This window comes from Solanum pennellii, chromosome 7, assembly GCF_001406875.1.
Source record: "Solanum pennellii chromosome 7, SPENNV200".
NCBI classification, from domain to species: domain Eukaryota; kingdom Viridiplantae; phylum Streptophyta; class Magnoliopsida; order Solanales; family Solanaceae; genus Solanum; species Solanum pennellii.
In genome coordinates, this window is record NC_028643.1 from 42,539,978 (window position 1) to 42,548,485 (window position 8,508).

Consider the following 8,508-nt stretch of genomic DNA (forward strand, 5'->3'; position numbering starts at 1 on the left):
AGATTTGTCCGCGACATTCTATGTCAAATTAGACTTTGGAAAAGGATCCACTTAGTGAAGGGATCTTTTGAAAACTTTGGGGATTATTCGTGGACGGTTTTACGTCATTATACACATATTCCCCAACAAAAAGCACCAAATCGTCAATTATAAATCAAAATTTAAAGACTCCAAAAATTTCTTCTCTCCCAAAAACTCTCCTAAACTCCATCGAAGCTAGAAATCAAGGTTCAGCTAGTGTTGAAGGTTTTGGATGTTTTTTTCACCAACTTTTATGTGTTTCTTTGAATAGGTATGGTAGTAATCCTTGATCCCTCATTCATTCAAGGAACTATTTCAAACAGATTCCAAAAAGGGTTTCAATAATCAAACATTTTTATTCCTTCACTCTAAGTATGGGTCTTTGCATGAAAATGTTTTAATGATTGAAAGAAGTTTTTCTTAGTTTTAAATGATGATTTTAATGTCAAAACCCAAATGTAATCCTGTTTATTCTTTTTTAAACTTTAAGCTTATGAAGTGAGTTTAATGAGAATGATTAGGAAATGTTAAAGTTATAGTTTCTTGATGGTTATATTGTAATTACCCAGATTATAGAATCCGAACCGCCGCAGGCGTCGTTGACCTCTCAGAGGTCGCACACAAGCCTCTTCTTGCATTCATCACATCCATATGGTTAATTTTACTGGAAAATTTTAAACTTTTAAATTAATGAAGTGTACTTAGATTTCATATACTTTTTACATAGAACATCATATACTAAGCGCAACTTAAAGAACAACCACCTATCATTATAGAACCAATTTGAAATAAAAGATGAATATATTATAATAAGTTGCCAAAACGGCCTTACATCCAAAAGCTTCAAAAATAAAGTATGAAAGAAACGCTAGGGACAACATCCACTAGCTATGTCTAATACTAAGGCTATATTAAATACTGTAGCATCCTGAAAATCAAGAGGACCTACCAAATAGTCTGGATAACACTGATGTCCAAACCGCCGCAAGAGTCTTCAATATGTCGTCTAACCAGCACCTATAAAATAGTAATATTGAATGGCATTAGTACAAACTTATACTAAGTATGGGTACATGAAGCAACACATAGCGGTAATTCATGAAAAAGAAGGGCTCTTCCCAATCAACATGCTTTTTTATAAGGTAAAGTCTCTTGACTTGGCTAATTCGTAATAGGAAGGTCATGCTATGATTAAATCACATATCATACATACATAGGTTCACGTATAATACATTTCACGTTTCATATATCATACATTTCATATCCAAGAGACCTTGGAATTATGGATGTAGCATTAAGACATCTAATGTGATGGCCCAAAATATGGGACCTCAACCCGAGGGATTCCTTTAGAAAAAACAAAGTCTGCTTCATTTGTTCATTCATACTTTGCATAATTCATTTCATTCATTCATAGGCTGATGTAAACATAAGCTATACCTAGGATGAAGCTTAAGACTCTCATCGGGATCATGAAGTGCAATGACCAAGAATGGCCTAATGTCATTACTTGTGTCTGGTTTCACCTCTTGATTGTCCTGCACAAACACCTTTGGTATCATTCATTTCATTGTCTTTCATACTTTTAGGAATTTCAAACTTAACAAACATAGATCATGTGAGAATCATGAAATCCGGCGTCTCCCCTACACCGAAAAGAGGTGGAGTCACTGGCCAAAGTGAAACCAAAAAGATGCTAGCTTTAGGGATTTGAACCAAGCTAGTTCCCTATGTTGGCAACATAGTTCAAGGACTAGGAGATTTAGGGAGAACCGTACCCACCATGGTGGACAGTCTCATCTCATGATATTTATGTGAACCTCCGCCCTTCCCGAAAGAAGGCATCATCACTCATAGGTAGCCTATGGGTTCTAAGTTTCACGTTCCTATTTATATTCAAATAATACGTCATCGAAACTTGCTTCTTAGAATGAGGTACTAATAGCTCATTAGATGATATCTCATATCTTCTTTACGTATTAAGTGTGAATTTTCCTTACACTTACATATATAATGTGATTGAGACTTGTCTCTTAATGTTCAACACTCTCTTATGTGAGTACATTTGGTGTCCTTTATTTAGGCTTTGTTGAGACTTGTCTCACCATTAATCTTAGCCTGTTATCATGTAATCACAATTTTCATTGACATCAAAGTTTAACATAATTACTCATCTAATTATGTTAATGTTCGTTTCTTCATCATGCCATAAACTTACATCATATGCCATGCACATGGCCTTTAGTGTACTATACACCGATGGTAGTACCCCTTTTGGTTACCTCATATATAGGGCCTAATTTCGTGACTTAAGTGGTCTGAGATTTTCTTTTGATATGAAACTAGGCATTTTAATCACTTCTTACCCGTGCCTCTCTTACTTGTGGCTTAGGTTCACTCACCTTGAAAACGTACGGTAGACGTATCCTTCCACACGCACAATCCAAGAGGCTTTCCTCATATTTGGCTAAATGTTTCATGATCATCTAAGTGCTTATTGTGCAAGACTTACACATCTTGTACTTTCATCCAAGGAAACCTAGTTCGATCCCTAGTGGCTGGGTTTTATTTTATTATATGTAAGACTTATGTGACTCACAATTTCGGTCAAAGGGATCCTGTTCGAATCCCTTGGGCATCATATATTTTTTATTATATGTGAGGATTATGCATCTCACACTTTTGGCCTTGAGGTCGGGTTCGATTCTCATCATACACACAACATTATCTTCTTTTAATTTACTCAAGACCTCTTCATCTAGTGTGAAGAACTTGAGGTCTCAGGTTCGGTTCCTAAGTGTAGAATTTATTTATTTGAATTTATCCGAGTCTTCTCTAATTAGCATTACGTCTTTGAGTTCATTTTCTTACATCTTAGTGTATAAAATTTGGTTTAGATTTTTATGTCAACTTTAACCAATACTCTAGCCTAAACTTATGTCCATATATCCGTACCATTTCTTTTTATGAATTGATGTACATGGCCGAGAGTCTTAGACTCATTTTAATTCGGCAATCAGTATTTCATTTGTGATCATTAGTTTCACTTACTTTTCATGAACATCACAGTTTCTTTATCACATGTTAATAACACGACAATTACATATAACATAATTCACCACGTTCTTGAAAACAATACGTTATATGCATCTCATGGCATTAGAATTATCGTGTAAACAAAACAGAAATACAATCAGAAACACATAATATGATCATACTCTTTCCAAAAACATCATATTGCACGAATCACAAACGTTCCTAAAATTGTCTACCAGCAAATATACCAACGCATGCATCAACTTTTCAGAGGATCTAATGATAGGGGCATGCAACGGGGGCAACCTTAGATTTTCGATTGGAATGCGTATGGAAGCTTAGGGAACTCTTAGGAAAGGGACCAAGATAGAATAAAATTCATACCTTTTTCAACTTTGACAAACAGCCACACCCACACATCCTAACCCACGCTCTATTCTGAGACATGATTCTTGTTCACAATTGATGTTCTTTACGTGATTTTTTAAAACACTATGGGGTACAACTTTTCTTTTTGGTTTTGATGGATGAAGTCGAGAACTTAGTAGAACAGTAGGTTTATTTTTCTTCTTTTGAATTACAAAGTAAAGCTGAAAAATGTTTTATGAAGAGATAATGAATTAGGAGTGCACATTGAGTACACTCCTAGCGGGAGCCACGCGCCTCTTTCCTTGGGAGTTTGTTGTTGACTTATTCAACTCAATTTAAATAATAAAATCAGATTATTATCCACATGTTAAGTTACTATAATGCCTCTCCTTATTTTTGTCTAATTTAAATCACTTAAATCGCCAACTTAGTGCCTCCAACTCGTATCGAACCCGAGTATGGAGATCCGGTCGAACTCGGGTTCGACCACCGAGCTTTGACCCATTTTGACCAATTAAAAACCTTATTTAATTTAGTAGATATCAACCTAGGGTAATTACTATAATACCCCTAGCCCCGAAATTACCTTTTTACCCATAGAACCCTTAAAACCTAGGACTAACCCTCTAAGTCCGGTTAAGACTCACCCGGGTGAATCCTTGTTTTCGGGGACCTAACATGGATGGAACCAACCCTGCCTAGCCCAACAAACTCACCAAGTTCGTTTGCTTGGCTGGTGCATAGGTCCAGGGGTCTGGTTCCACGCGCATCAAGCAGATGAACCCGGTCTAACCTATGCATTCTAGGTACGCTTAGGTTATACTTAACATAGTTGTTTTTGGGTTGTCACATATATTGTGTTTTAGCTTCTGCCCTAAAGTATATTTTATGATCAGTTATTGGAAGAATTGTGAATAGGGGGTTGAACCATGGATGCGTGGTAAGTTTGTTATGTTGTTTAGTTATTATTGTGAAATGCTCTTGAGTGGTATGGTCAAACTATAGTGGCGGCATTTAGTTGAAGCTCATGATTGTATTGTATGAATGTGTGTGTTGTGACTATGGCCATTAAGGCATAGTATGTGAAGTAAATTGACGATTATGATGATGTTAATGTGGATATGCTTAATAAAGCTTGAATGTATTTATTGAATAAGATTATGTTAAATAAATTATGTGAATGTGTAAAGTATGTTAAGTCTGAATTATGATGAATGAAGATTCTAGCATGTTTAGAAGTAGATGTTATGATATGGTAATTATGTGAAAGGTGTGCTCACATGTACACACACTCACATTATGAATGATTGAAGCTAACGATTGAAAATGGGAGTTTTGGGGTGAACACTCGTTGCGAGTTGAGATGAAGTTTTTAGTAGCAACCTCACTACCGCCCAAGAACTTTCTAAGATAGGGTAAAGGATGGATACCCATTCTCAATAGATATGTGGTATCCAAAAAGTATTCCTTAACCTATAGTAATGAATGTTTAAGACTCTGAGGGGGAGTTATGCTTAGCACCGAAAGGATTTAAAGAAGGGGCGGGTATACGTTGTGAGTAGAGATATTGTACCCTATGTACCTCTTGAGATAAGTTCTCCTCATTAGAAAGAGAATGTGTTTCTTAGAAACAATATCCTTATCCCTTAACTATGTGCCCGAACAGGTGTAGCTATTGGAGATTCCATGTAAAAACAAAAAGAATGACCCTACCTTGGGAAAGTGGGGATCCCTCATCTGATAGGGTTAATATCGGGATTCCATGTCTAGCTCTCATGCCCTATATCAGTTAAAGTCATCACATGCAAAATAATGTAATGAACTAGGTCTTCTAAAGAGTGTATTACATAGGCATTGTGGTGGTATGGGACGCTGTATATTTCATTGCACGAGTAGCCACTTGAAAGGGATGTCTTGGTGTGTCTTTGTATACAATGAATGAATGAGTCTTTATGTAATGGAAATGAAATTATGTGATGTAATGTCTAATCTTAAGAAATCATGTTAATGTTATGCATTTTATGATGAAGCTTATGAATGAATAATGAAGTGTGTACCTAATCTCACGGAATCCTCAAGGAGAACATTATGGGAGTAGTTGTATGGGATTCTACTGTCACATGAACTTTATGTTACTTGCAAGTCAACTTGAGAAACACACGTATGTGAAGTTCCTTAATTCAAGTATGTTTCTCTAATGTCTATTTAAAGGAATGTGGTCTTATTACCCGTGTGAAGTAAGCCTATAATGGGTAGTCTTTAGGATCACTTTGGTGCGTATTGAAGGGGTGGTATGGGTGGTTACTTCATGTCTACCTTGGAGAGTATTAGGATAACCTTGGTTAAGGAAATTTCAAAGCTAATAAGTTCACTGTAGGTCGAATGTTTAAGTTCACTGTAAAGTGGTCCTTTGTTCTGAAATTGTGGAAGTGTTATTCTATGTGCTAAATAATGACTACAATGTTGTTTTACTTCTATATTCATGAAGGTTTTACTTATTTAGCATGAAATATTATTTATACTATAATGTCCTCTTTTTAATGATTTCACATATGCCATACTTAGTACTATGTTTGTACTAACACATACTTTCCTATACTCTATAAGTATAGGTTGGAGGCAAGTGGATGTTTTGAAGTAAAGCTTGGGAATCGACTCACACAAGACAAAGTATTCCCTCATATAGAGAGAATAGTCTTTATTTCTTTAGTTCTTCTCTACTCGTATAAGACTACTTATGTATTTCCTTCATGTAAAGGGCCGTGTCGCTAAGATAATTATGTCATGTCTCTAAGTTTTCTTGTGATGATTATACTATCCTTAGTATTTATAAAACATGTTTTCTTTATTATTTTTTTCATGAAAAGTATTTATTCCCCACTAGTTTTCATGTCATATGTCATGAATGATAGTTAAGATGCTAGTACAAGACCTTTGAAAGGTCAAATACACCTTATTTCGACATATGGATTGCCCTAACTTCTATGGTGTACTTGTGGGACGTCACAAAATTGGTATCAGAACTTAAGATTTTGTGAAATAATTTAGGGTCCAAAGACTCATAAGCCACATCTAGTAGAGTTTAATTCATCTGTGTGAGTCGTGACACACCCATGAGTGAGAGGTTATAAGATGATAGAGTTTCACTTTCTTCATTACTCTCGTATATTTCCATAGATTTTAACTCCATAAAGTCTCTCTATTATTTTCCCATGTCTGGTGGTCTTCTTGAAGTGATTTCTTAGAAGGGGTGATGTGCATAAGTTTGAGAGAGAGACATGTGACTTTTGAAGCTTATGATGGTTTTGTGGCTTGAAGAGTGGAAGTGGAGGTGAGTTTCAAATATTGTGATTTGATTCCAATTATGGCTTAGTGTGATATATGATATTGGGAGTATTATGATGTGAAACTGCATGGTAATGTAGTGCTAATTATGGTAAGCGTTTTAATGGTTGAATGAAGTCCCTTTTGGAAGAATCAGTTGTCTCATGGTTATGTTCAATGATAGTAGAGAATTAAGGTTTAAATTTAAGAAGTGTTTAAGGGAATATGGTAATTTTGTAAGAGTTTAGGGATGCCCTCTTGTGTGGGTAATGTTTCATAGTGGTACTTTTGATAGGATTGAAGTCCTTGTGTGGATTAACAATAAAACGGGAAGATAGTATGTTTACTTATTAAGGTAGTTTATATCCTTATCTTTTCTTCAATTCTTATTCAAGCTTGAGACCAAAGTTCATAGTAATTTGTTAATGATTAAGATTCTTGCATATTAGTGCGAGTTGCATTTATCCTTATGTTATGAGTGCCTTTCATGGCATAATGTTTTGTATGCTCCTTAATTATATGGATATCTCTTACATAATGGAATATGATCAACAAATGGAGGAGTCTAAGCTTAGAGAAGTGTTTAGAGATGGGAAGAGGCCTAGGGTGGAGTAACCAAGTCAATCCATATCTAAGAAGAGGTTCAATCATCAAGAATCTTCCACAGGGAACAAGTATAGGGTGTCCAACCAAAATTTCCACGGAGATGGCCACGCCTTGGAGAGGTGATGTACCGTGGTTTCACGGTATTTTTAATTCTTTTTCCTTAAGTTTAGTGTGTGTCCGAAAGACTTTTCGTATTGATTTTTATGTAAGTTTCTCCTTATTTTCAGGAAATCTGTCAAAAGATGAACGCGGAAGTTTTTGAGCGAGAAATGCAGAAGAGACCAGCTACAGAGCTTATGACGGTCTGTCGAGCCTGTGAGGGTCCGTAGGTGGCATTGTAGTGAGGAGAGAAGCTGCAGAAGGAAGATGGAGAAGTCTGACCTAGTGTGGGATTATGGAAGTCCACGACGGTCAGTCCCGCTGGTTCGTCGTAATGATCAGAGAGTAGTCCCAGTACCCAAATTCCAAGAAGTTAAAGTATTATGGAACGGAGACCATCGATGCAGCGTCGTGCTTGGAACGGTCTGCCATACCTGTTTGTTACGGGTAAGAAGAAAGCAGCAGAAGAATTTGTGAAGTATGGGATGACGAAAGCCATGACGGCCCATCGTGACCACGATAGTCCGTCACGAGGTCCGTCGACTGAGACACAATTTGACTGATTTTCAGTAATTAGAATCCTTCTTTAGTTAGGTTTTATTTTTATTATAGATGGTTCAAAAAACCTTGTTTTTGGGGTTAGAATTTTTGATAGTTAGACTTTTTGATAATCTTTAGATATCTTGTTAAAGTATTGAAGGATCAATTTCAGAAATTGTTACACTTTTTGTGGAATTGATTGTTGGTGCTTTTGTTGATTAATCAAGTGAATTTCTGGATTTTATTCTTTCTTATTAAAGTAAGTGCATGAATTCTTATACTAAATATATGAATAGTGTTATTATGACCCCGGGTGAATAATGAGATAAAATCTAACTAAAATAACAATTATAGAATGGTGTCTTGCATGTATTGATAATTTCGTTTAGAAGTTTTTTTAACGGATGACAACCGTTAGAATTCACCTTAATGCTACTTGCCGGACTAAGGAGGTAGATAATAGGAAAAGAATTATCAACATAGATTTAGCGTACACTATATAATAGGCTAGTG